Genomic DNA, 21,834 nt, shown 5'->3' with positions numbered 1-21,834 from the left:
CGTCTTAAACGATGGACACACTTGCAAGCAGCTGCGAGATCTTAAGAAAAGAAACGCTGCACCACTGCTTTTGCCGCACTCGAATGAATGGAACTGCGATTCTTAAAAAGAAATGAATGCTCGCTCTGTCCAACACTTTCAAGCACATCTGCGTACTCACGAACACGGCGACGGCGCGACAAAAGGACGGGGGCGCGTTCGTGGGCCTGCGACTGATTTCTGCAGTACTAGCGTCCGTGCGAGGTGAACCGATAGCCACAACAGACTGCGGCCATCGCGAAACAGTATTCTTAAACATAAATTTCCGTCTTGTTGAGAATGGTGTCACTGGTTTGGATCCGCATTCACCCACGCATGTCACATGTGTGCGAAAATTTCTGCTCGTTTTTATGCAAAATCGCACGCAGCCGGTAGGATTCGAACCTACGCTCCCAGAGGGAACGGGATTTCGAGTCAGACGCCTTAACCACTCGGCCACGACTGCCAGTATCGCAAGACCCTACCGATACATGCAACTGCTACCGTTTAAAGCACTGCAGTGCCAGGAAACGGCGTAGCTGCATTCTTTTCCGTAGTGCTTACACCGCTACTAGACGTGCGGCTACCAAAGTATTAAAATTTCCGCCCGAACAGGGACTTGAACCCTGGACCCTTAGGTTAAAAGCCTAATGCTCTACCGACTGAGCTATCCGGGCTCACATTACATGAGCACCCCTCCCACTACGCATACTCACACATTGCCTCATGTCCTTTACTGTTGGGTAATCGTTGTGTGGAGCTGTTACTATTTAAACGTCGTCTGACTGCTGTCTATAAACTCATTACGCTACGCTCGTAACAGACTATCGATGAAAGCTGACACACGATGTGAAGTCAAATTGCAGCAGTTTGTACGTCTCATATGTTACAGCAGAGGAGCTACGTGTTTTGTCGACACTCACTGGACAATTGTAAAATTCACAAGCTTCTCGAATGCAGTGTTTCCCACGTATTCGCTCATTTCACGGTTCCGTTGGAGATGTTCTTCACCTCTTGACACAAAAAAGAAACGCAGTCGGTAGGACTCGAACCTACGCTCCCAGAGGGAATCTGATTTCTAGTCAGACGCCTTAACCACTCGGCCACGACTGCCGGCTGCAGATGCGTGACTCTACAAGTGCAACTGCTCGTTTACAAGCAATCTGATGGCAGAGCGCGACATGGCCTCCCTCACTCGTTTCTGTAGTGCTTTCGTTGCCAGCACGTTAGCTGTTTAGACAGTGTATTAGTTTTCGCCTGGACGGGGGCTTGAACCGGGGACCCTTTGGTTGAAGGTCTAGCGCTCTACCGACTGAGCTGTCCGGTCCCTCGGCCGAGCGTTGTAGTACATGCTGCATGGTGTGCCAGTGATTCGCGTGTCGTAATTGCTGGCTTATGGCTCCAATGGCGACTTCACCGACTTCCCACTGACGCACCGCTGACGCTAGTTTTCTGTCGTCTTAAACGATGGACACACTTGCAAGCAGCTGCGAGATCTTAAGAAAAGAAACGCTGCACCACTGCTTTTGCCGCACTCGAATGAATGGAACTGCGATTCTTAAAAAGAAATGAATGCTCGCTCTGTCCAACACTTTCAAGCACATCTGCGTACTCACGAACACGGCGACGGCGCGACAAAAGGACGGGGGCGCGTTCGTGGGCCTGCGACTGATTTCTGCAGTACTAGCGTCCGTGCGAGGTGAACCGATAGCCACAACAGACTGCGGCCGTCGCGAAACAGTATTCTTAAACATAAATTTCCGTCTTGTTGAGAATGGTGTCACTGGTTTGGATCCGCATTCACCCACGCATGTCACATGTGTGCGAAAATTTCTGCTCGTTTTTATGCAAAATCGCACGCAGCCGGTAGGATTCGAACCTACGCTCCCAGAGGGAACGGGATTTCGAGTCAGACGCCTTAACCACTCGGCCACGACTGCCAGTATCGCAAGACCCTACCGATACATGCAACTGCTACCGTTTAAAGCACTGCAGTGCCAGGAAACGGCGTAGCTGCATTCTTTTCCGTAGTGCTTACACCGCTACTAGACGTGCGGCTACCAAAGTATTAAAATTTCCGCCCGAACAGGGACTTGAACCCTGGACCCTTAGGTTAAAAGCCTAATGCTCTACCGACTGAGCTATCCGGGCTCACATTACATGAGCACCCCTCCCACTACGCATACTCACACATTGCCTCATGTCCTTTACTGTTGGGTAATCGTTGTGTGGAGCTGTTACTATTTAAACGTCGTCTGACTGCTGTCTATAAACTCATTACGCTACGCTCGTAACAGACTATCGATGAAAGCTGACACACGATGTGAAGTCAAATTGCAGCAGTTTGTACGTCTCATATGTTACAGCAGAGGAGCTACGTGTTTTGTCGACACTCACTGGACAATTGTAAAATTCACAAGCTTCTCGAATGCAGTGTTTCCCACGTATTCGCTCATTTCACGGTTCCGTTGGAGATGTTCTTCACCTCTTGACACAAAAAAGAAACGCAGTCGGTAGGACTCGAACCTACGCTCCCAGAGGGAATCTGATTTCTAGTCAGACGCCTTAACCACTCGGCCACGACTGCCGGCTGCAGATGCGTGACTCTACAAGTGCAACTGCTCGTTTACAAGCAATCTGATGGCAGAGCGCGACATGGCCTCCCTCACTCGTTTCTGTAGTGCTTTCGTTGCCAGCACGTTAGCTGTTTAGACAGTGTATTAGTTTTCGCCTGGACGGGGGCTTGAACCGGGGACCCTTTGGTTGAAGGTCTAGCGCTCTACCGACTGAGCTGTCCGGTCCCTCGGCCGAGCGTTGTAGTACATGCTGCATGGTGTGCCAGTGATTCGCGTGTCGTAATTGCTGGCTTATGGCTCCAATGGCGACTTCACCGACTTCCCACTGACGCACCGCTGACGCTAGTTTTCTGTCGTCTTAAACGATGGACACACTTGCAAGCAGCTGCGAGATCTTAAGAAAAGAAACGCTGCACCACTGCTTTTGCCGCACTCGAATGAATGGAACTGCGATTCTTAAAAAGAAATGAATGCTCGCTCTGTCCAACACTTTCAAGCACATCTGCGTACTCACGAACACGGCGACGGCGCGACAAAAGGACGGGGGCGCGTTCGTGGGCCTGCGACTGATTTCTGCAGTACTAGCGTCCGTGCGAGGTGAACCGATAGCCACAACAGACTGCGGCCGTCGCGAAACAGTATTCTTAAACATAAATTTCCGTCTTGTTGAGAATGGTGTCACTGGTTTGGATCCGCATTCACCCACGCATGTCACATGTGTGCGAAAATTTCTGCTCGTTTTTATGCAAAATCGCACGCAGCCGGTAGGATTCGAACCTACGCTCCCAGAGGGAACGGGATTTCGAGTCAGACGCCTTAACCACTCGGCCACGACTGCCAGTATCGCAAGACCCTACCGATACATGCAACTGCTACCGTTTAAAGCACTGCAGTGCCAGGAAACGGCGTAGCTGCATTCTTTTCCGTAGTGCTTACACCGCTACTAGACGTGCGGCTACCAAAGTATTAAAATTTCCGCCCGAACAGGGACTTGAACCCTGGACCCTTAGGTTAAAAGCCTAATGCTCTACCGACTGAGCTATCCGGGCTCACATTACATGAGCACCCCTCCCACTACGCATACTCACACATTGCCTCATGTCCTTTACTGTTGGGTAATCGTTGTGTGGAGCTGTTACTATTTAAACGTCGTCTGACTGCTGTCTATAAACTCATTACGCTACGCTCGTAACAGACTATCGATGAAAGCTGACACACGATGTGAAGTCAAATTGCAGCAGTTTGTACGTCTCATATGTTACAGCAGAGGAGCTACGTGTTTTGTCGACACTCACTGGACAATTGTAAAATTCACAAGCTTCTCGAATGCAGTGTTTCCCACGTATTCGCTCATTTCACGGTTCCGTTGGAGATGTTCTTCACCTCTTGACACAAAAAAGAAACGCAGTCGGTAGGACTCGAACCTACGCTCCCAGAGGGAATCTGATTTCTAGTCAGACGCCTTAACCACTCGGCCACGACTGCCGGCTGCAGATGCGTGACTCTACAAGTGCAACTGCTCGTTTACAAGCAATCTGATGGCAGAGCGCGACATGGCCTCCCTCACTCGTTTCTGTAGTGCTTTCGTTGCCAGCACGTTAGCTGTTTAGACAGTGTATTAGTTTTCGCCTGGACGGGGGCTTGAACCGGGGACCCTTTGGTTGAAGGTCTAGCGCTCTACCGACTGAGCTGTCCGGTCCCTCGGCCGAGCGTTGTAGTACATGCTGCATGGTGTGCCAGTGATTCGCGTGTCGTAATTGCTGGCTTATGGCTCCAATGGCGACTTCACCGACTTCCCACTGACGCACCGCTGACGCTAGTTTTCTGTCGTCTTAAACGATGGACACACTTGCAAGCAGCTGCGAGATCTTAAGAAAAGAAACGCTGCACCACTGCTTTTGCCGCACTCGAATGAATGGAACTGCGATTCTTAAAAAGAAATGAATGCTCGCTCTGTCCAACACTTTCAAGCACATCTGCGTACTCACGAACACGGCGACGGCGCGACAAAAGGACGGGGGCGCGTTCGTGGGCCTGCGACTGATTTCTGCAGTACTAGCGTCCGTGCGAGGTGAACCGATAGCCACAACAGACTGCGGCCGTCGCGAAACAGTATTCTTAAACATAAATTTCCGTCTTGTTGAGAATGGTGTCACTGGTTTGGATCCGCATTCACCCACGCATGTCACATGTGTGCGAAAATTTCTGCTCGTTTTTATGCAAAATCGCACGCAGCCGGTAGGATTCGAACCTACGCTCCCAGAGGGAACGGGATTTCGAGTCAGACGCCTTAACCACTCGGCCACGACTGCCAGTATCGCAAGACCCTACCGATACATGCAACTGCTACCGTTTAAAGCACTGCAGTGCCAGGAAACGGCGTAGCTGCATTCTTTTCCGTAGTGCTTACACCGCTACTAGACGTGCGGCTACCAAAGTATTAAAATTTCCGCCCGAACAGGGACTTGAACCCTGGACCCTTAGGTTAAAAGCCTAATGCTCTACCGACTGAGCTATCCGGGCTCACATTACATGAGCACCCCTCCCACTACGCATACTCACACATTGCCTCATGTCCTTTACTGTTGGGTAATCGTTGTGTGGAGCTGTTACTATTTAAACGTCGTCTGACTGCTGTCTATAAACTCATTACGCTACGCTCGTAACAGACTATCGATGAAAGCTGACACACGATGTGAAGTCAAATTGCAGCAGTTTGTACGTCTCATATGTTACAGCAGAGGAGCTACGTGTTTTGTCGACACTCACTGGACAATTGTAAAATTCACAAGCTTCTCGAATGCAGTGTTTCCCACGTATTCGCTCATTTCACGGTTCCGTTGGAGATGTTCTTCACCTCTTGACACAAAAAAGAAACGCAGTCGGTAGGACTCGAACCTACGCTCCCAGAGGGAATCTGATTTCTAGTCAGACGCCTTAACCACTCGGCCACGACTGCCGGCTGCAGATGCGTGACTCTACAAGTGCAACTGCTCGTTTACAAGCAATCTGATGGCAGAGCGCGACATGGCCTCCCTCACTCGTTTCTGTAGTGCTTTCGTTGCCAGCACGTTAGCTGTTTAGACAGTGTATTAGTTTTCGCCTGGACGGGGGCTTGAACCGGGGACCCTTTGGTTGAAGGTCTAGCGCTCTACCGACTGAGCTGTCCGGTCCCTCGGCCGAGCGTTGTAGTACATGCTGCATGGTGTGCCAGTGATTCGCGTGTCGTAATTGCTGGCTTATGGCTCCAATGGCGACTTCACCGACTTCCCACTGACGCACCGCTGACGCTAGTTTTCTGTCGTCTTAAACGATGGACACACTTGCAAGCAGCTGCGAGATCTTAAGAAAAGAAACGCTGCACCACTGCTTTTGCCGCACTCGAATGAATGGAACTGCGATTCTTAAAAAGAAATGAATGCTCGCTCTGTCCAACACTTTCAAGCACATCTGCGTACTCACGAACACGGCGACGGCGCGACAAAAGGACGGGGGCGCGTTCGTGGGCCTGCGACTGATTTCTGCAGTACTAGCGTCCGTGCGAGGTGAACCGATAGCCACAACAGACTGCGGCCGTCGCGAAACAGTATTCTTAAACATAAATTTCCGTCTTGTTGAGAATGGTGTCACTGGTTTGGATCCGCATTCACCCACGCATGTCACATGTGTGCGAAAATTTCTGCTCGTTTTTATGCAAAATCGCACGCAGCCGGTAGGATTCGAACCTACGCTCCCAGAGGGAACGGGATTTCGAGTCAGACGCCTTAACCACTCGGCCACGACTGCCAGTATCGCAAGACCCTACCGATACATGCAACTGCTACCGTTTAAAGCACTGCAGTGCCAGGAAACGGCGTAGCTGCATTCTTTTCCGTAGTGCTTACACCGCTACTAGACGTGCGGCTACCAAAGTATTAAAATTTCCGCCCGAACAGGGACTTGAACCCTGGACCCTTAGGTTAAAAGCCTAATGCTCTACCGACTGAGCTATCCGGGCTCACATTACATGAGCACCCCTCCCACTACGCATACTCACACATTGCCTCATGTCCTTTACTGTTGGGTAATCGTTGTGTGGAGCTGTTACTATTTAAACGTCGTCTGACTGCTGTCTATAAACTCATTACGCTACGCTCGTAACAGACTATCGATGAAAGCTGACACACGATGTGAAGTCAAATTGCAGCAGTTTGTACGTCTCATATGTTACAGCAGAGGAGCTACGTGTTTTGTCGACACTCACTGGACAATTGTAAAATTCACAAGCTTCTCGAATGCAGTGTTTCCCACGTATTCGCTCATTTCACGGTTCCGTTGGAGATGTTCTTCACCTCTTGACACAAAAAAGAAACGCAGTCGGTAGGACTCGAACCTACGCTCCCAGAGGGAATCTGATTTCTAGTCAGACGCCTTAACCACTCGGCCACGACTGCCGGCTGCAGATGCGTGACTCTACAAGTGCAACTGCTCGTTTACAAGCAATCTGATGGCAGAGCGCGACATGGCCTCCCTCACTCGTTTCTGTAGTGCTTTCGTTGCCAGCACGTTAGCTGTTTAGACAGTGTATTAGTTTTCGCCTGGACGGGGGCTTGAACCGGGGACCCTTTGGTTGAAGGTCTAGCGCTCTACCGACTGAGCTGTCCGGTCCCTCGGCCGAGCGTTGTAGTACATGCTGCATGGTGTGCCAGTGATTCGCGTGTCGTAATTGCTGGCTTATGGCTCCAATGGCGACTTCACCGACTTCCCACTGACGCACCGCTGACGCTAGTTTTCTGTCGTCTTAAACGATGGACACACTTGCAAGCAGCTGCGAGATCTTAAGAAAAGAAACGCTGCACCACTGCTTTTGCCGCACTCGAATGAATGGAACTGCGATTCTTAAAAAGAAATGAATGCTCGCTCTGTCCAACACTTTCAAGCACATCTGCGTACTCACGAACACGGCGACGGCGCGACAAAAGGACGGGGGCGCGTTCGTGGGCCTGCGACTGATTTCTGCAGTACTAGCGTCCGTGCGAGGTGAACCGATAGCCACAACAGACTGCGGCCGTCGCGAAACAGTATTCTTAAACATAAATTTCCGTCTTGTTGAGAATGGTGTCACTGGTTTGGATCCGCATTCACCCACGCATGTCACATGTGTGCGAAAATTTCTGCTCGTTTTTATGCAAAATCGCACGCAGCCGGTAGGATTCGAACCTACGCTCCCAGAGGGAACGGGATTTCGAGTCAGACGCCTTAACCACTCGGCCACGACTGCCAGTATCGCAAGACCCTACCGATACATGCAACTGCTACCGTTTAAAGCACTGCAGTGCCAGGAAACGGCGTAGCTGCATTCTTTTCCGTAGTGCTTACACCGCTACTAGACGTGCGGCTACCAAAGTATTAAAATTTCCGCCCGAACAGGGACTTGAACCCTGGACCCTTAGGTTAAAAGCCTAATGCTCTACCGACTGAGCTATCCGGGCTCACATTACATGAGCACCCCTCCCACTACGCATACTCACACATTGCCTCATGTCCTTTACTGTTGGGTAATCGTTGTGTGGAGCTGTTACTATTTAAACGTCGTCTGACTGCTGTCTATAAACTCATTACGCTACGCTCGTAACAGACTATCGATGAAAGCTGACACACGATGTGAAGTCAAATTGCAGCAGTTTGTACGTCTCATATGTTACAGCAGAGGAGCTACGTGTTTTGTCGACACTCACTGGACAATTGTAAAATTCACAAGCTTCTCGAATGCAGTGTTTCCCACGTATTCGCTCATTTCACGGTTCCGTTGGAGATGTTCTTCACCTCTTGACACAAAAAAGAAACGCAGTCGGTAGGACTCGAACCTACGCTCCCAGAGGGAATCTGATTTCTAGTCAGACGCCTTAACCACTCGGCCACGACTGCCGGCTGCAGATGCGTGACTCTACAAGTGCAACTGCTCGTTTACAAGCAATCTGATGGCAGAGCGCGACATGGCCTCCCTCACTCGTTTCTGTAGTGCTTTCGTTGCCAGCACGTTAGCTGTTTAGACAGTGTATTAGTTTTCGCCTGGACGGGGGCTTGAACCGGGGACCCTTTGGTTGAAGGTCTAGCGCTCTACCGACTGAGCTGTCCGGTCCCTCGGCCGAGCGTTGTAGTACATGCTGCATGGTGTGCCAGTGATTCGCGTGTCGTAATTGCTGGCTTATGGCTCCAATGGCGACTTCACCGACTTCCCACTGACGCACCGCTGACGCTAGTTTTCTGTCGTCTTAAACGATGGACACACTTGCAAGCAGCTGCGAGATCTTAAGAAAAGAAACGCTGCACCACTGCTTTTGCCGCACTCGAATGAATGGAACTGCGATTCTTAAAAAGAAATGAATGCTCGCTCTGTCCAACACTTTCAAGCACATCTGCGTACTCACGAACACGGCGACGGCGCGACAAAAGGACGGGGGCGCGTTCGTGGGCCTGCGACTGATTTCTGCAGTACTAGCGTCCGTGCGAGGTGAACCGATAGCCACAACAGACTGCGGCCGTCGCGAAACAGTATTCTTAAACATAAATTTCCGTCTTGTTGAGAATGGTGTCACTGGTTTGGATCCGCATTCACCCACGCATGTCACATGTGTGCGAAAATTTCTGCTCGTTTTTATGCAAAATCGCACGCAGCCGGTAGGATTCGAACCTACGCTCCCAGAGGGAACGGGATTTCGAGTCAGACGCCTTAACCACTCGGCCACGACTGCCAGTATCGCAAGACCCTACCGATACATGCAACTGCTACCGTTTAAAGCACTGCAGTGCCAGGAAACGGCGTAGCTGCATTCTTTTCCGTAGTGCTTACACCGCTACTAGACGTGCGGCTACCAAAGTATTAAAATTTCCGCCCGAACAGGGACTTGAACCCTGGACCCTTAGGTTAAAAGCCTAATGCTCTACCGACTGAGCTATCCGGGCTCACATTACATGAGCACCCCTCCCACTACGCATACTCACACATTGCCTCATGTCCTTTACTGTTGGGTAATCGTTGTGTGGAGCTGTTACTATTTAAACGTCGTCTGACTGCTGTCTATAAACTCATTACGCTACGCTCGTAACAGACTATCGATGAAAGCTGACACACGATGTGAAGTCAAATTGCAGCAGTTTGTACGTCTCATATGTTACAGCAGAGGAGCTACGTGTTTTGTCGACACTCACTGGACAATTGTAAAATTCACAAGCTTCTCGAATGCAGTGTTTCCCACGTATTCGCTCATTTCACGGTTCCGTTGGAGATGTTCTTCACCTCTTGACACAAAAAAGAAACGCAGTCGGTAGGACTCGAACCTACGCTCCCAGAGGGAATCTGATTTCTAGTCAGACGCCTTAACCACTCGGCCACGACTGCCGGCTGCAGATGCGTGACTCTACAAGTGCAACTGCTCGTTTACAAGCAATCTGATGGCAGAGCGCGACATGGCCTCCCTCACTCGTTTCTGTAGTGCTTTCGTTGCCAGCACGTTAGCTGTTTAGACAGTGTATTAGTTTTCGCCTGGACGGGGGCTTGAACCGGGGACCCTTTGGTTGAAGGTCTAGCGCTCTACCGACTGAGCTGTCCGGTCCCTCGGCCGAGCGTTGTAGTACATGCTGCATGGTGTGCCAGTGATTCGCGTGTCGTAATTGCTGGCTTATGGCTCCAATGGCGACTTCACCGACTTCCCACTGACGCACCGCTGACGCTAGTTTTCTGTCGTCTTAAACGATGGACACACTTGCAAGCAGCTGCGAGATCTTAAGAAAAGAAACGCTGCACCACTGCTTTTGCCGCACTCGAATGAATGGAACTGCGATTCTTAAAAAGAAATGAATGCTCGCTCTGTCCAACACTTTCAAGCACATCTGCGTACTCACGAACACGGCGACGGCGCGACAAAAGGACGGGGGCGCGTTCGTGGGCCTGCGACTGATTTCTGCAGTACTAGCGTCCGTGCGAGGTGAACCGATAGCCACAACAGACTGCGGCCGTCGCGAAACAGTATTCTTAAACATAAATTTCCGTCTTGTTGAGAATGGTGTCACTGGTTTGGATCCGCATTCACCCACGCATGTCACATGTGTGCGAAAATTTCTGCTCGTTTTTATGCAAAATCGCACGCAGCCGGTAGGATTCGAACCTACGCTCCCAGAGGGAACGGGATTTCGAGTCAGACGCCTTAACCACTCGGCCACGACTGCCAGTATCGCAAGACCCTACCGATACATGCAACTGCTACCGTTTAAAGCACTGCAGTGCCAGGAAACGGCGTAGCTGCATTCTTTTCCGTAGTGCTTACACCGCTACTAGACGTGCGGCTACCAAAGTATTAAAATTTCCGCCCGAACAGGGACTTGAACCCTGGACCCTTAGGTTAAAAGCCTAATGCTCTACCGACTGAGCTATCCGGGCTCACATTACATGAGCACCCCTCCCACTACGCATACTCACACATTGCCTCATGTCCTTTACTGTTGGGTAATCGTTGTGTGGAGCTGTTACTATTTAAACGTCGTCTGACTGCTGTCTATAAACTCATTACGCTACGCTCGTAACAGACTATCGATGAAAGCTGACACACGATGTGAAGTCAAATTGCAGCAGTTTGTACGTCTCATATGTTACAGCAGAGGAGCTACGTGTTTTGTCGACACTCACTGGACAATTGTAAAATTCACAAGCTTCTCGAATGCAGTGTTTCCCACGTATTCGCTCATTTCACGGTTCCGTTGGAGATGTTCTTCACCTCTTGACACAAAAAAGAAACGCAGTCGGTAGGACTCGAACCTACGCTCCCAGAGGGAATCTGATTTCTAGTCAGACGCCTTAACCACTCGGCCACGACTGCCGGCTGCAGATGCGTGACTCTACAAGTGCAACTGCTCGTTTACAAGCAATCTGATGGCAGAGCGCGACATGGCCTCCCTCACTCGTTTCTGTAGTGCTTTCGTTGCCAGCACGTTAGCTGTTTAGACAGTGTATTAGTTTTCGCCTGGACGGGGGCTTGAACCGGGGACCCTTTGGTTGAAGGTCTAGCGCTCTACCGACTGAGCTGTCCGGTCCCTCGGCCGAGCGTTGTAGTACATGCTGCATGGTGTGCCAGTGATTCGCGTGTCGTAATTGCTGGCTTATGGCTCCAATGGCGACTTCACCGACTTCCCACTGACGCACCGCTGACGCTAGTTTTCTGTCGTCTTAAACGATGGACACACTTGCAAGCAGCTGCGAGATCTTAAGAAAAGAAACGCTGCACCACTGCTTTTGCCGCACTCGAATGAATGGAACTGCGATTCTTAAAAAGAAATGAATGCTCGCTCTGTCCAACACTTTCAAGCACATCTGCGTACTCACGAACACGGCGACGGCGCGACAAAAGGACGGGGGCGCGTTCGTGGGCCTGCGACTGATTTCTGCAGTACTAGCGTCCGTGCGAGGTGAACCGATAGCCACAACAGACTGCGGCCGTCGCGAAACAGTATTCTTAAACATAAATTTCCGTCTTGTTGAGAATGGTGTCACTGGTTTGGATCCGCATTCACCCACGCATGTCACATGTGTGCGAAAATTTCTGCTCGTTTTTATGCAAAATCGCACGCAGCCGGTAGGATTCGAACCTACGCTCCCAGAGGGAACGGGATTTCGAGTCAGACGCCTTAACCACTCGGCCACGACTGCCAGTATCGCAAGACCCTACCGATACATGCAACTGCTACCGTTTAAAGCACTGCAGTGCCAGGAAACGGCGTAGCTGCATTCTTTTCCGTAGTGCTTACACCGCTACTAGACGTGCGGCTACCAAAGTATTAAAATTTCCGCCCGAACAGGGACTTGAACCCTGGACCCTTAGGTTAAAAGCCTAATGCTCTACCGACTGAGCTATCCGGGCTCACATTACATGAGCACCCCTCCCACTACGCATACTCACACATTGCCTCATGTCCTTTACTGTTGGGTAATCGTTGTGTGGAGCTGTTACTATTTAAACGTCGTCTGACTGCTGTCTATAAACTCATTACGCTACGCTCGTAACAGACTATCGATGAAAGCTGACACACGATGTGAAGTCAAATTGCAGCAGTTTGTACGTCTCATATGTTACAGCAGAGGAGCTACGTGTTTTGTCGACACTCACTGGACAATTGTAAAATTCACAAGCTTCTCGAATGCAGTGTTTCCCACGTATTCGCTCATTTCACGGTTCCGTTGGAGATGTTCTTCACCTCTTGACACAAAAAAGAAACGCAGTCGGTAGGACTCGAACCTACGCTCCCAGAGGGAATCTGATTTCTAGTCAGACGCCTTAACCACTCGGCCACGACTGCCGGCTGCAGATGCGTGACTCTACAAGTGCAACTGCTCGTTTACAAGCAATCTGATGGCAGAGCGCGACATGGCCTCCCTCACTCGTTTCTGTAGTGCTTTCGTTGCCAGCACGTTAGCTGTTTAGACAGTGTATTAGTTTTCGCCTGGACGGGGGCTTGAACCGGGGACCCTTTGGTTGAAGGTCTAGCGCTCTACCGACTGAGCTGTCCGGTCCCTCGGCCGAGCGTTGTAGTACATGCTGCATGGTGTGCCAGTGATTCGCGTGTCGTAATTGCTGGCTTATGGCTCCAATGGCGACTTCACCGACTTCCCACTGACGCACCGCTGACGCTAGTTTTCTGTCGTCTTAAACGATGGACACACTTGCAAGCAGCTGCGAGATCTTAAGAAAAGAAACGCTGCACCACTGCTTTTGCCGCACTCGAATGAATGGAACTGCGATTCTTAAAAAGAAATGAATGCTCGCTCTGTCCAACACTTTCAAGCACATCTGCGTACTCACGAACACGGCGACGGCGCGACAAAAGGACGGGGGCGCGTTCGTGGGCCTGCGACTGATTTCTGCAGTACTAGCGTCCGTGCGAGGTGAACCGATAGCCACAACAGACTGCGGCCGTCGCGAAACAGTATTCTTAAACATAAATTTCCGTCTTGTTGAGAATGGTGTCACTGGTTTGGATCCGCATTCACCCACGCATGTCACATGTGTGCGAAAATTTCTGCTCGTTTTTATGCAAAATCGCACGCAGCCGGTAGGATTCGAACCTACGCTCCCAGAGGGAACGGGATTTCGAGTCAGACGCCTTAACCACTCGGCCACGACTGCCAGTATCGCAAGACCCTACCGATACATGCAACTGCTACCGTTTAAAGCACTGCAGTGCCAGGAAACGGCGTAGCTGCATTCTTTTCCGTAGTGCTTACACCGCTACTAGACGTGCGGCTACCAAAGTATTAAAATTTCCGCCCGAACAGGGACTTGAACCCTGGACCCTTAGGTTAAAAGCCTAATGCTCTACCGACTGAGCTATCCGGGCTCACATTACATGAGCACCCCTCCCACTACGCATACTCACACATTGCCTCATGTCCTTTACTGTTGGGTAATCGTTGTGTGGAGCTGTTACTATTTAAACGTCGTCTGACTGCTGTCTATAAACTCATTACGCTACGCTCGTAACAGACTATCGATGAAAGCTGACACACGATGTGAAGTCAAATTGCAGCAGTTTGTACGTCTCATATGTTACAGCAGAGGAGCTACGTGTTTTGTCGACACTCACTGGACAATTGTAAAATTCACAAGCTTCTCGAATGCAGTGTTTCCCACGTATTCGCTCATTTCACGGTTCCGTTGGAGATGTTCTTCACCTCTTGACACAAAAAAGAAACGCAGTCGGTAGGACTCGAACCTACGCTCCCAGAGGGAATCTGATTTCTAGTCAGACGCCTTAACCACTCGGCCACGACTGCCGGCTGCAGATGCGTGACTCTACAAGTGCAACTGCTCGTTTACAAGCAATCTGATGGCAGAGCGCGACATGGCCTCCCTCACTCGTTTCTGTAGTGCTTTCGTTGCCAGCACGTTAGCTGTTTAGACAGTGTATTAGTTTTCGCCTGGACGGGGGCTTGAACCGGGGACCCTTTGGTTGAAGGTCTAGCGCTCTACCGACTGAGCTGTCCGGTCCCTCGGCGAGCGTTGTAGTACATGCTGCATGGTGTGCCAGTGATTCGCGTGTCGTAATTGCTGGCTTATGGCTCCAATGGCGACTTCACCGACTTCCCACTGACGCACCGCTGACGCTAGTTTTCTGTCGTCTTAAACGATGGACACACTTGCAAGCAGCTGCGAGATCTTAAGAAAAGAAACGCTGCACCACTGCTTTTGCCGCACTCGAATGAATGGAACTGCGATTCTTAAAAAGAAATGAATGCTCGCTCTGTCCAACACTTTCAAGCACATCTGCGTACTCACGAACACGGCGACGGCGCGACAAAAGGACGGGGGCGCGTTCGTGGGCCTGCGACTGATTTCTGCAGTACTAGCGTCCGTGCGAGGTGAACCGATAGCCACAACAGACTGCGGCCGTCGCGAAACAGTATTCTTAAACATAAATTTCCGTCTTGTTGAGAATGGTGTCACTGGTTTGGATCCGCATTCACCCACGCATGTCACATGTGTGCGAAAATTTCTGCTCGTTTTTATGCAAAATCGCACGCAGCCGGTAGGATTCGAACCTACGCTCCCAGAGGGAACGGGATTTCGAGTCAGACGCCTTAACCACTCGGCCACGACTGCCAGTATCGCAAGACCCTACCGATACATGCAACTGCTACCGTTTAAAGCACTGCAGTGCCAGGAAACGGCGTAGCTGCATTCTTTTCCGTAGTGCTTACACCGCTACTAGACGTGCGGCTACCAAAGTATTAAAATTTCCGCCCGAACAGGGACTTGAACCCTGGACCCTTAGGTTAAAAGCCTAATGCTCTACCGACTGAGCTATCCGGGCTCACATTACATGAGCACCCCTCCCACTACGCATACTCACACATTGCCTCATGTCCTTTACTGTTGGGTAATCGTTGTGTGGAGCTGTTACTATTTAAACGTCGTCTGACTGCTGTCTATAAACTCATTACGCTACGCTCGTAACAGACTATCGATGAAAGCTGACACACGATGTGAAGTCAAATTGCAGCAGTTTGTACGTCTCATATGTTACAGCAGAGGAGCTACGTGTTTTGTCGACACTCACTGGACAATTGTAAAATTCACAAGCTTCTCGAATGCAGTGTTTCCCACGTATTCGCTCATTTCACGGTTCCGTTGGAGATGTTCTTCACCTCTTGACACAAAAAAGAAACGCAGTCGGTAGGACTCGAACCTACGCTCCCAGAGGGAATCTGATTTCTAGTCAGACGCCTTAACCACTCGGCCACGACTGCCGGCTGCAGATGCGTGACTCTACAAGTGCAACTGCTCGTTTACAAGCAATCTGATGGCAGAGCGCGACATGGCCTCCCTCACTCGTTTCTGTAGTGCTTTCGTTGCCAGCACGTTAGCTGTTTAGACAGTGTATTAGTTTTCGCCTGGACGGGGGCTTGAACCGGGGACCCTTTGGTTGAAGGTCTAGCGCTCTACGACTGAGCTGTCCGGTCCCTCGGCCGAGCGTTGTAGTACATGCTGCATGGTGTGCCAGTGATTCGCGTGTCGTAATTGCTGGCTTATGGCTCCAATGGCGACTTCACCGACTTCCCACTGACGCACCGCTGACGCTAGTTTTCTGTCGTCTTAAACGATGGACACACTTGCAAGCAGCTGCGAGATCTTAAGAAAAGAAACGCTGCACCACTGCTTTTGCCGCACTCGAATGAATGGAACTGCGATTCTTAAAAAGAAATGAATGCTCGCTCTGTCCAACACTTTCAAGCACATCTGCGTACTCACGAACACGGCGACGGCGCGACAAAAGGACGGGGGCGCGTTCGTGGGCCTGCGACTGATTTCTGCAGTACTAGCGTCCGTGCGAGGTGAACCGATAGCCACAACAGACTGCGGCCGTCGCGAAACAGTATTCTTAAACATAAATTTCCGTCTTGTTGAGAATGGTGTCACTGGTTTGGATCCGCATTCACCCACGCATGTCACATGTGTGCGAAAATTTCTGCTCGTTTTTATGCAAAATCGCACGCAGCCGGTAGGATTCGAACCTACGCTCCCAGAGGGAACGGGATTTCGAGTCAGACGCCTTAACCACTCGGCCACGACTGCCAGTATCGCAAGACCCTACCGATACATGCAACTGCTACCGTTTAAAGCACTGCAGTGCCAGGAAACGGCGTAGCTGCATTCTTTTCCGTAGTGCTTACACCGCTACTAGACGTGCGGCTACCAAAGTATTAAAATTTCCGCCCGAACAGGGACTTGAACCCTGGACCCTTAGGTTAAAAGCCTAATGCTCTACCGACTGAGCTATCCGGGCTCACATTACATGAGCACCCCTCCCACTACGCATACTCACACATTGCCTCATGTCCTTTACTGTTGGGTAATCGTTGTGTGGAGCTGTTACTATTTAAACGTCGTCTGACTGCTGTCTATAAACTCATTACGCTACGCTCGTAACAGACTATCGATGAAAGCTGACACACGATGTGAAGTCAAATTGCAGCAGTTTGTACGTCTCATATGTTACAGCAGAGGAGCTACGTGTTTTGTCGACACTCACTGGACAATTGTAAAATTCACAAGCTTCTCGAATGCAGTGTTTCCCACGTATTCGCTCATTTCACGGTTCCGTTGGAGATGTTCTTCACCTCTTGACACAAAAAAGAAACGCAGTCGGTAGGACTCGAACCTACGCTCCCAGAGGGAATCTGATTTCTAGTCAGACGCCTTAACCACTCGGCCACGACTGCCGGCTGCAGATGCGTGACTCTACAAGTGCAACTGCTCGTTTACAAGCAATCTGATGGCAGAGCGCGACATGGCCTCCCTCACTCGTTTCTGTAGTGCTTTCGTTGCCAGCACGTTAGCTGTTTAGACAGTGTATTAGTTTTCGCCTGGACGGGGGCTTGAACCGGGGACCCTTTGGTTGAAGGTCTAGCGCTCTACCGACTGAGCTGTCCGGTCCCTCGGCCGAGCGTTGTAGTACATGCTGCATGGTGTGCCAGTGATTCGCGTGTCGTAATTGCTGGCTTATGGCTCCAATGGCGACTTCACCGACTTCCCACTGACGCACCGCTGACGCTAGTTTTCTGTCGTCTTAAACGATGGACACACTTGCAAGCAGCTGCGAGATCTTAAGAAAAGAAACGCTGCACCACTGCTTTTGCCGCACTCGAATGAATGGAACTGCGATTCTTAAAAAGAAATGAATGCTCGCTCTGTCCAACACTTTCAAGCACATCTGCGTACTCACGAACACGGCGACGGCGCGACAAAAGGACGGGGGCGCGTTCGTGGGCCTGCGACTGATTTCTGCAGTACTAGCGTCCGTGCGAGGTGAACCGATAGCCACAACAGACTGCGGCCGTCGCGAAACAGTATTCTTAAACATAAATTTCCGTCTTGTTGAGAATGGTGTCACTGGTTTGGATCCGCATTCACCCACGCATGTCACATGTGTGCGAAAATTTCTGCTCGTTTTTATGCAAAATCGCACGCAGCCGGTAGGATTCGAACCTACGCTCCCAGAGGGAACGGGATTTCGAGTCAGACGCCTTAACCACTCGGCCACGACTGCCAGTATCGCAAGACCCTACCGATACATGCAACTGCTACCGTTTAAAGCACTGCAGTGCCAGGAAACGGCGTAGCTGCATTCTTTTCCGTAGTGCTTACACCGCTACTAGACGTGCGGCTACCAAAGTATTAAAATTTCCGCCCGAACAGGGACTTGAACCCTGGACCCTTAGGTTAAAAGCCTAATGCTCTACCGACTGAGCTATCCGGGCTCACATTACATGAGCACCCCTCCCACTACGCATACTCACACATTGCCTCATGTCCTTTACTGTTGGGTAATCGTTGTGTGGAGCTGTTACTATTTAAACGTCGTCTGACTGCTGTCTATAAACTCATTACGCTACGCTCGTAACAGACTATCGATGAAAGCTGACACACGATGTGAAGTCAAATTGCAGCAGTTTGTACGTCTCATATGTTACAGCAGAGGAGCTACGTGTTTTGTCGACACTCACTGGACAATTGTAAAATTCACAAGCTTCTCGAATGCAGTGTTTCCCACGTATTCGCTCATTTCACGGTTCCGTTGGAGATGTTCTTCACCTCTTGACACAAAAAAGAAACGCAGTCGGTAGGACTCGAACCTACGCTCCCAGAGGGAATCTGATTTCTAGTCAGACGCCTTAACCACTCGGCCACGACTGCCGGCTGCAGATGCGTGACTCTACAAGTGCAACTGCTCGTTTACAAGCAATCTGATGGCAGAGCGCGACATGGCCTCCCTCACTCGTTTCTGTAGTGCTTTCGTTGCCAGCACGTTAGCTGTTTAGACAGTGTATTAGTTTTCGCCTGGACGGGGGCTTGAACCGGGGACCCTTTGGTTGAAGGTCTAGCGCTCTACCGACTGAGCTGTCCGGTCCCTCGGCCGAGCGTTGTAGTACATGCTGCATGGTGTGCCAGTGATTCGCGTGTCGTAATTGCTGGCTTATGGCTCCAATGGCGACTTCACCGACTTCCCACTGACGCACCGCTGACGCTAGTTTTCTGTCGTCTTAAACGATGGACACACTTGCAAGCAGCTGCGAGATCTTAAGAAAAGAAACGCTGCACCACTGCTTTTGCCGCACTCGAATGAATGGAACTGCGATTCTTAAAAGAAATGAATGCTCGCTCTGTCCAACACTTTCAAGCACATCTGCGTACTCACGAACACGGCGACGGCGCGACAAAAGGACGGGGGCGCGTTCGTGGGCCTGCGACTGATTTCTGCAGTACTAGCGTCCGTGCGAGGTGAACCGATAGCCACAACAGACTGCGGCCGTCGCGAAACAGTATTCTTAAACATAAATTTCCGTCTTGTTGAGAATGGTGTCACTGGTTTGGATCCGCATTCACCCACGCATGTCACATGTGTGCGAAAATTTCTGCTCGTTTTTATGCAAAATCGCACGCAGCCGGTAGGATTCGAACCTACGCTCCCAGAGGGAACGGGATTTCGAGTCAGACGCCTTAACCACTCGGCCACGACTGCCAGTATCGCAAGACCCTACCGATACATGCAACTGCTACCGTTTAAAGCACTGCAGTGCCAGGAAACGGCGTAGCTGCATTCTTTTCCGTAGTGCTTACACCGCTACTAGACGTGCGGCTACCAAAGTATTAAAATTTCCGCCCGAACAGGGACTTGAACCCTGGACCCTTAGGTTAAAAGCCTAATGCTCTACCGACTGAGCTATCCGGGCTCACATTACATGAGCACCCCTCCCACTACGCATACTCACACATTGCCTCATGTCCTTTACTGTTGGGTAATCGTTGTGTGGAGCTGTTACTATTTAAACGTCGTCTGACTGCTGTCTATAAACTCATTACGCTACGCTCGTAACAGACTATCGATGAAAGCTGACACACGATGTGAAGTCAAATTGCAGCAGTTTGTACGTCTCATATGTTACAGCAGAGGAGCTACGTGTTTTGTCGACACTCACTGGACAATTGTAAAATTCACAAGCTTCTCGAATGCAGTGTTTCCCACGTATTCGCTCATTTCACGGTTCCGTTAGAGAGATGTTCTTCACCTCTTGACACAAAAAAGAAACGCAGTCGGTAGGACTCGAACCTACGCTCCCAGAGGGAATCTGATTTCTAGTCAGACGCCTTAACCACTCGGCCACGACTGCCGGCTGCAGATGCGTGACTCTACAAGTGCAACTGCTCGTTTACAAGCAATCTGATGGCAGAGCGCGACATGGCCTCCCTCACTCGTTTCTGTAGTGCTTTCGTTGCCAGCACGTTAGCTGTTTAGACAGTGTATTAGTTTTCGCCTGGACGGGGGCTTGAACCGGGGACCCTTTGGTTGAAGGTCTAGCGCTCTACCGACTGAGCTGTCCGGTCCCTCGGCCGAGCGTTGTAGTACATGCTGCATGGTGTGCCAGTGATTCGCGTGTCGTAATTGCTGGCTTATGGCTCCAATGGCGACTTCACCGACTTCCCACTGACGCACCGCTGACGCTAGTTTTCTGTCGTCTTAAACGATGGACACACTTGCAAGCAGCTGCGAGATCTTAAGAAAAGAAACGCTGCACCACTGCTTTTGCCGCACTCGAATGAATGGAACTGCGATTCTTAAAAAGAAATGAATGCTCGCTCTGTCCAACACTTTCAAGCACATCTGCGTACTCACGAACACGGCGACGGCGCGACAAAAGGACGGGGGCGCGTTCGTGGGCCTGCGACTGATTTCTGCAGTACTAGCGTCCGTGCGAGGTGAACCGATAGCCACAACAGACTGCGGCCGTCGCGAAACAGTATTCTTAAACATAAATTTCCGTCTTGTTGAGAATGGTGTCACTGGTTTGGATCCGCATTCACCCACGCATGTCACATGTGTGCGAAAATTTCTGCTCGTTTTTATGCAAAATCGCACGCAGCCGGTAGGATTCGAACCTACGCTCCCAGAGGGAACGGGATTTCGAGTCAGACGCCTTAACCACTCGGCCACGACTGCCAGTATCGCAAGACCCTACCGATACATGCAACTGCTACCGTTTAAAGCACTGCAGTGCCAGGAAACGGCGTAGCTGCATTCTTTTCCGTAGTGCTTACACCGCTACTAGACGTGCGGCTACCAAAGTATTAAAATTTCCGCCCGAACAGGGACTTGAACCCTGGACCCTTAGGTTAAAAGCCTAATGCTCTACCGACTGAGCTATCCGGGCTCACATTACATGAGCACCCCTCCCACTACGCATACTCACACATTGCCTCATGTCCTTTACTGTTGGGTAATCGTTGTGTGGAGCTGTTACTATTTAAACGTCGTCTGACTGCTGTCTATAAACTCATTACGCTACGCTCGTAACAGACTATCGATGAAAGCTGACACACGATGTGAAGTCAAATTGCAGCAGTTTGTACGTCTCATATGTTACAGCAGAGGAGCTACGTGTTTTGTCGACACTCACTGGACAATTGTAAAATTCACAAGCTTCTCGAATGCAGTGTTTCCCACGTATTCGCTCATTTCACGGTTCCGTTGGAGATGTTCTTCACCTCTTGACACAAAAAAGAAACGCAGTCGGTAGGACTCGAACCTACGCTCCCAGAGGGAATCTGATTTCTAGTCAGACGCCTTAACCACTCGGCCACGACTGCCGGCTGCAGATGCGTGACTCTACAAGTGCAACTGCTCGTTTACAAGCAATCTGATGGCAGAGCGCGAC

The 21,834-nt window shown here is 50.5% G+C and overlaps 45 non-coding genes across 45 annotated transcripts; all 45 read right to left on the bottom strand.

The window, feature by feature from the left end:
• Positions 1-402: 402 nt before the first annotated feature.
• Trnas-cga (transfer RNA serine (anticodon CGA)) lies at positions 403-484 on the bottom strand. The gene has a single exon. It is a non-coding gene; the product is annotated as a tRNA-Ser (tRNA).
• A 138-nt stretch (positions 485-622) lies between these two features.
• Trnak-uuu (transfer RNA lysine (anticodon UUU)) lies at positions 623-695 on the bottom strand. The gene has a single exon. It is a non-coding gene; the product is annotated as a tRNA-Lys (tRNA).
• Positions 696-1,049: 354 nt separating this feature from the next.
• Positions 1,050-1,131, bottom strand: Trnas-aga (transfer RNA serine (anticodon AGA)). Its single transcript has one exon. It is a non-coding gene; the product is annotated as a tRNA-Ser (tRNA).
• A 745-nt stretch (positions 1,132-1,876) lies between these two features.
• Positions 1,877-1,958, bottom strand: Trnas-cga (transfer RNA serine (anticodon CGA)). The gene has a single exon. It is a non-coding gene; the product is annotated as a tRNA-Ser (tRNA).
• A 138-nt stretch (positions 1,959-2,096) lies between these two features.
• Positions 2,097-2,169, bottom strand: Trnak-uuu (transfer RNA lysine (anticodon UUU)). The gene has a single exon. It is a non-coding gene; the product is annotated as a tRNA-Lys (tRNA).
• Positions 2,170-2,523: 354 nt separating this feature from the next.
• Positions 2,524-2,605, bottom strand: Trnas-aga (transfer RNA serine (anticodon AGA)). Its single transcript has one exon. It is a non-coding gene; the product is annotated as a tRNA-Ser (tRNA).
• Positions 2,606-3,350: 745 nt separating this feature from the next.
• Trnas-cga (transfer RNA serine (anticodon CGA)) lies at positions 3,351-3,432 on the bottom strand. Its single transcript has one exon. It is a non-coding gene; the product is annotated as a tRNA-Ser (tRNA).
• Positions 3,433-3,570: 138 nt separating this feature from the next.
• On the bottom strand, positions 3,571-3,643 carry Trnak-uuu (transfer RNA lysine (anticodon UUU)). Its single transcript has one exon. It is a non-coding gene; the product is annotated as a tRNA-Lys (tRNA).
• A 354-nt stretch (positions 3,644-3,997) lies between these two features.
• Trnas-aga (transfer RNA serine (anticodon AGA)) lies at positions 3,998-4,079 on the bottom strand. Its single transcript has one exon. It is a non-coding gene; the product is annotated as a tRNA-Ser (tRNA).
• A 745-nt stretch (positions 4,080-4,824) lies between these two features.
• Positions 4,825-4,906, bottom strand: Trnas-cga (transfer RNA serine (anticodon CGA)). The gene has a single exon. It is a non-coding gene; the product is annotated as a tRNA-Ser (tRNA).
• Positions 4,907-5,044: 138 nt separating this feature from the next.
• Positions 5,045-5,117, bottom strand: Trnak-uuu (transfer RNA lysine (anticodon UUU)). The gene has a single exon. It is a non-coding gene; the product is annotated as a tRNA-Lys (tRNA).
• Positions 5,118-5,471: 354 nt separating this feature from the next.
• Positions 5,472-5,553, bottom strand: Trnas-aga (transfer RNA serine (anticodon AGA)). Its single transcript has one exon. It is a non-coding gene; the product is annotated as a tRNA-Ser (tRNA).
• A 745-nt stretch (positions 5,554-6,298) lies between these two features.
• On the bottom strand, positions 6,299-6,380 carry Trnas-cga (transfer RNA serine (anticodon CGA)). The gene has a single exon. It is a non-coding gene; the product is annotated as a tRNA-Ser (tRNA).
• Positions 6,381-6,518: 138 nt separating this feature from the next.
• Trnak-uuu (transfer RNA lysine (anticodon UUU)) lies at positions 6,519-6,591 on the bottom strand. Its single transcript has one exon. It is a non-coding gene; the product is annotated as a tRNA-Lys (tRNA).
• Positions 6,592-6,945: 354 nt separating this feature from the next.
• On the bottom strand, positions 6,946-7,027 carry Trnas-aga (transfer RNA serine (anticodon AGA)). Its single transcript has one exon. It is a non-coding gene; the product is annotated as a tRNA-Ser (tRNA).
• Positions 7,028-7,772: 745 nt separating this feature from the next.
• On the bottom strand, positions 7,773-7,854 carry Trnas-cga (transfer RNA serine (anticodon CGA)). Its single transcript has one exon. It is a non-coding gene; the product is annotated as a tRNA-Ser (tRNA).
• Positions 7,855-7,992: 138 nt separating this feature from the next.
• On the bottom strand, positions 7,993-8,065 carry Trnak-uuu (transfer RNA lysine (anticodon UUU)). The gene has a single exon. It is a non-coding gene; the product is annotated as a tRNA-Lys (tRNA).
• A 354-nt stretch (positions 8,066-8,419) lies between these two features.
• On the bottom strand, positions 8,420-8,501 carry Trnas-aga (transfer RNA serine (anticodon AGA)). The gene has a single exon. It is a non-coding gene; the product is annotated as a tRNA-Ser (tRNA).
• A 745-nt stretch (positions 8,502-9,246) lies between these two features.
• Trnas-cga (transfer RNA serine (anticodon CGA)) lies at positions 9,247-9,328 on the bottom strand. Its single transcript has one exon. It is a non-coding gene; the product is annotated as a tRNA-Ser (tRNA).
• Positions 9,329-9,466: 138 nt separating this feature from the next.
• Positions 9,467-9,539, bottom strand: Trnak-uuu (transfer RNA lysine (anticodon UUU)). The gene has a single exon. It is a non-coding gene; the product is annotated as a tRNA-Lys (tRNA).
• A 354-nt stretch (positions 9,540-9,893) lies between these two features.
• Trnas-aga (transfer RNA serine (anticodon AGA)) lies at positions 9,894-9,975 on the bottom strand. The gene has a single exon. It is a non-coding gene; the product is annotated as a tRNA-Ser (tRNA).
• A 745-nt stretch (positions 9,976-10,720) lies between these two features.
• Positions 10,721-10,802, bottom strand: Trnas-cga (transfer RNA serine (anticodon CGA)). Its single transcript has one exon. It is a non-coding gene; the product is annotated as a tRNA-Ser (tRNA).
• A 138-nt stretch (positions 10,803-10,940) lies between these two features.
• Trnak-uuu (transfer RNA lysine (anticodon UUU)) lies at positions 10,941-11,013 on the bottom strand. The gene has a single exon. It is a non-coding gene; the product is annotated as a tRNA-Lys (tRNA).
• Positions 11,014-11,367: 354 nt separating this feature from the next.
• Trnas-aga (transfer RNA serine (anticodon AGA)) lies at positions 11,368-11,449 on the bottom strand. The gene has a single exon. It is a non-coding gene; the product is annotated as a tRNA-Ser (tRNA).
• Positions 11,450-12,194: 745 nt separating this feature from the next.
• On the bottom strand, positions 12,195-12,276 carry Trnas-cga (transfer RNA serine (anticodon CGA)). Its single transcript has one exon. It is a non-coding gene; the product is annotated as a tRNA-Ser (tRNA).
• Positions 12,277-12,414: 138 nt separating this feature from the next.
• Positions 12,415-12,487, bottom strand: Trnak-uuu (transfer RNA lysine (anticodon UUU)). The gene has a single exon. It is a non-coding gene; the product is annotated as a tRNA-Lys (tRNA).
• Positions 12,488-12,841: 354 nt separating this feature from the next.
• Positions 12,842-12,923, bottom strand: Trnas-aga (transfer RNA serine (anticodon AGA)). Its single transcript has one exon. It is a non-coding gene; the product is annotated as a tRNA-Ser (tRNA).
• Positions 12,924-13,668: 745 nt separating this feature from the next.
• Trnas-cga (transfer RNA serine (anticodon CGA)) lies at positions 13,669-13,750 on the bottom strand. Its single transcript has one exon. It is a non-coding gene; the product is annotated as a tRNA-Ser (tRNA).
• Positions 13,751-13,888: 138 nt separating this feature from the next.
• On the bottom strand, positions 13,889-13,961 carry Trnak-uuu (transfer RNA lysine (anticodon UUU)). The gene has a single exon. It is a non-coding gene; the product is annotated as a tRNA-Lys (tRNA).
• Positions 13,962-14,315: 354 nt separating this feature from the next.
• Trnas-aga (transfer RNA serine (anticodon AGA)) lies at positions 14,316-14,397 on the bottom strand. The gene has a single exon. It is a non-coding gene; the product is annotated as a tRNA-Ser (tRNA).
• A 744-nt stretch (positions 14,398-15,141) lies between these two features.
• Positions 15,142-15,223, bottom strand: Trnas-cga (transfer RNA serine (anticodon CGA)). Its single transcript has one exon. It is a non-coding gene; the product is annotated as a tRNA-Ser (tRNA).
• Positions 15,224-15,361: 138 nt separating this feature from the next.
• Trnak-uuu (transfer RNA lysine (anticodon UUU)) lies at positions 15,362-15,434 on the bottom strand. The gene has a single exon. It is a non-coding gene; the product is annotated as a tRNA-Lys (tRNA).
• A 354-nt stretch (positions 15,435-15,788) lies between these two features.
• Positions 15,789-15,870, bottom strand: Trnas-aga (transfer RNA serine (anticodon AGA)). The gene has a single exon. It is a non-coding gene; the product is annotated as a tRNA-Ser (tRNA).
• A 744-nt stretch (positions 15,871-16,614) lies between these two features.
• Positions 16,615-16,696, bottom strand: Trnas-cga (transfer RNA serine (anticodon CGA)). The gene has a single exon. It is a non-coding gene; the product is annotated as a tRNA-Ser (tRNA).
• A 138-nt stretch (positions 16,697-16,834) lies between these two features.
• On the bottom strand, positions 16,835-16,907 carry Trnak-uuu (transfer RNA lysine (anticodon UUU)). Its single transcript has one exon. It is a non-coding gene; the product is annotated as a tRNA-Lys (tRNA).
• A 354-nt stretch (positions 16,908-17,261) lies between these two features.
• Trnas-aga (transfer RNA serine (anticodon AGA)) lies at positions 17,262-17,343 on the bottom strand. Its single transcript has one exon. It is a non-coding gene; the product is annotated as a tRNA-Ser (tRNA).
• Positions 17,344-18,088: 745 nt separating this feature from the next.
• On the bottom strand, positions 18,089-18,170 carry Trnas-cga (transfer RNA serine (anticodon CGA)). The gene has a single exon. It is a non-coding gene; the product is annotated as a tRNA-Ser (tRNA).
• A 138-nt stretch (positions 18,171-18,308) lies between these two features.
• Trnak-uuu (transfer RNA lysine (anticodon UUU)) lies at positions 18,309-18,381 on the bottom strand. Its single transcript has one exon. It is a non-coding gene; the product is annotated as a tRNA-Lys (tRNA).
• Positions 18,382-18,735: 354 nt separating this feature from the next.
• On the bottom strand, positions 18,736-18,817 carry Trnas-aga (transfer RNA serine (anticodon AGA)). The gene has a single exon. It is a non-coding gene; the product is annotated as a tRNA-Ser (tRNA).
• A 744-nt stretch (positions 18,818-19,561) lies between these two features.
• Trnas-cga (transfer RNA serine (anticodon CGA)) lies at positions 19,562-19,643 on the bottom strand. The gene has a single exon. It is a non-coding gene; the product is annotated as a tRNA-Ser (tRNA).
• Positions 19,644-19,781: 138 nt separating this feature from the next.
• On the bottom strand, positions 19,782-19,854 carry Trnak-uuu (transfer RNA lysine (anticodon UUU)). The gene has a single exon. It is a non-coding gene; the product is annotated as a tRNA-Lys (tRNA).
• Positions 19,855-20,210: 356 nt separating this feature from the next.
• Positions 20,211-20,292, bottom strand: Trnas-aga (transfer RNA serine (anticodon AGA)). The gene has a single exon. It is a non-coding gene; the product is annotated as a tRNA-Ser (tRNA).
• Positions 20,293-21,037: 745 nt separating this feature from the next.
• Positions 21,038-21,119, bottom strand: Trnas-cga (transfer RNA serine (anticodon CGA)). Its single transcript has one exon. It is a non-coding gene; the product is annotated as a tRNA-Ser (tRNA).
• A 138-nt stretch (positions 21,120-21,257) lies between these two features.
• On the bottom strand, positions 21,258-21,330 carry Trnak-uuu (transfer RNA lysine (anticodon UUU)). Its single transcript has one exon. It is a non-coding gene; the product is annotated as a tRNA-Lys (tRNA).
• A 354-nt stretch (positions 21,331-21,684) lies between these two features.
• On the bottom strand, positions 21,685-21,766 carry Trnas-aga (transfer RNA serine (anticodon AGA)). Its single transcript has one exon. It is a non-coding gene; the product is annotated as a tRNA-Ser (tRNA).
• Positions 21,767-21,834: the final 68 nt, after the last annotated feature.

Source organism: Schistocerca cancellata, unplaced genomic scaffold (genome assembly GCF_023864275.1).
Source record: "Schistocerca cancellata isolate TAMUIC-IGC-003103 unplaced genomic scaffold, iqSchCanc2.1 HiC_scaffold_508, whole genome shotgun sequence".
In the NCBI taxonomy this organism is placed as follows: domain Eukaryota; kingdom Metazoa; phylum Arthropoda; class Insecta; order Orthoptera; family Acrididae; genus Schistocerca; species Schistocerca cancellata.
This window is presented reverse-complemented; position numbering and strand designations above follow the sequence as displayed.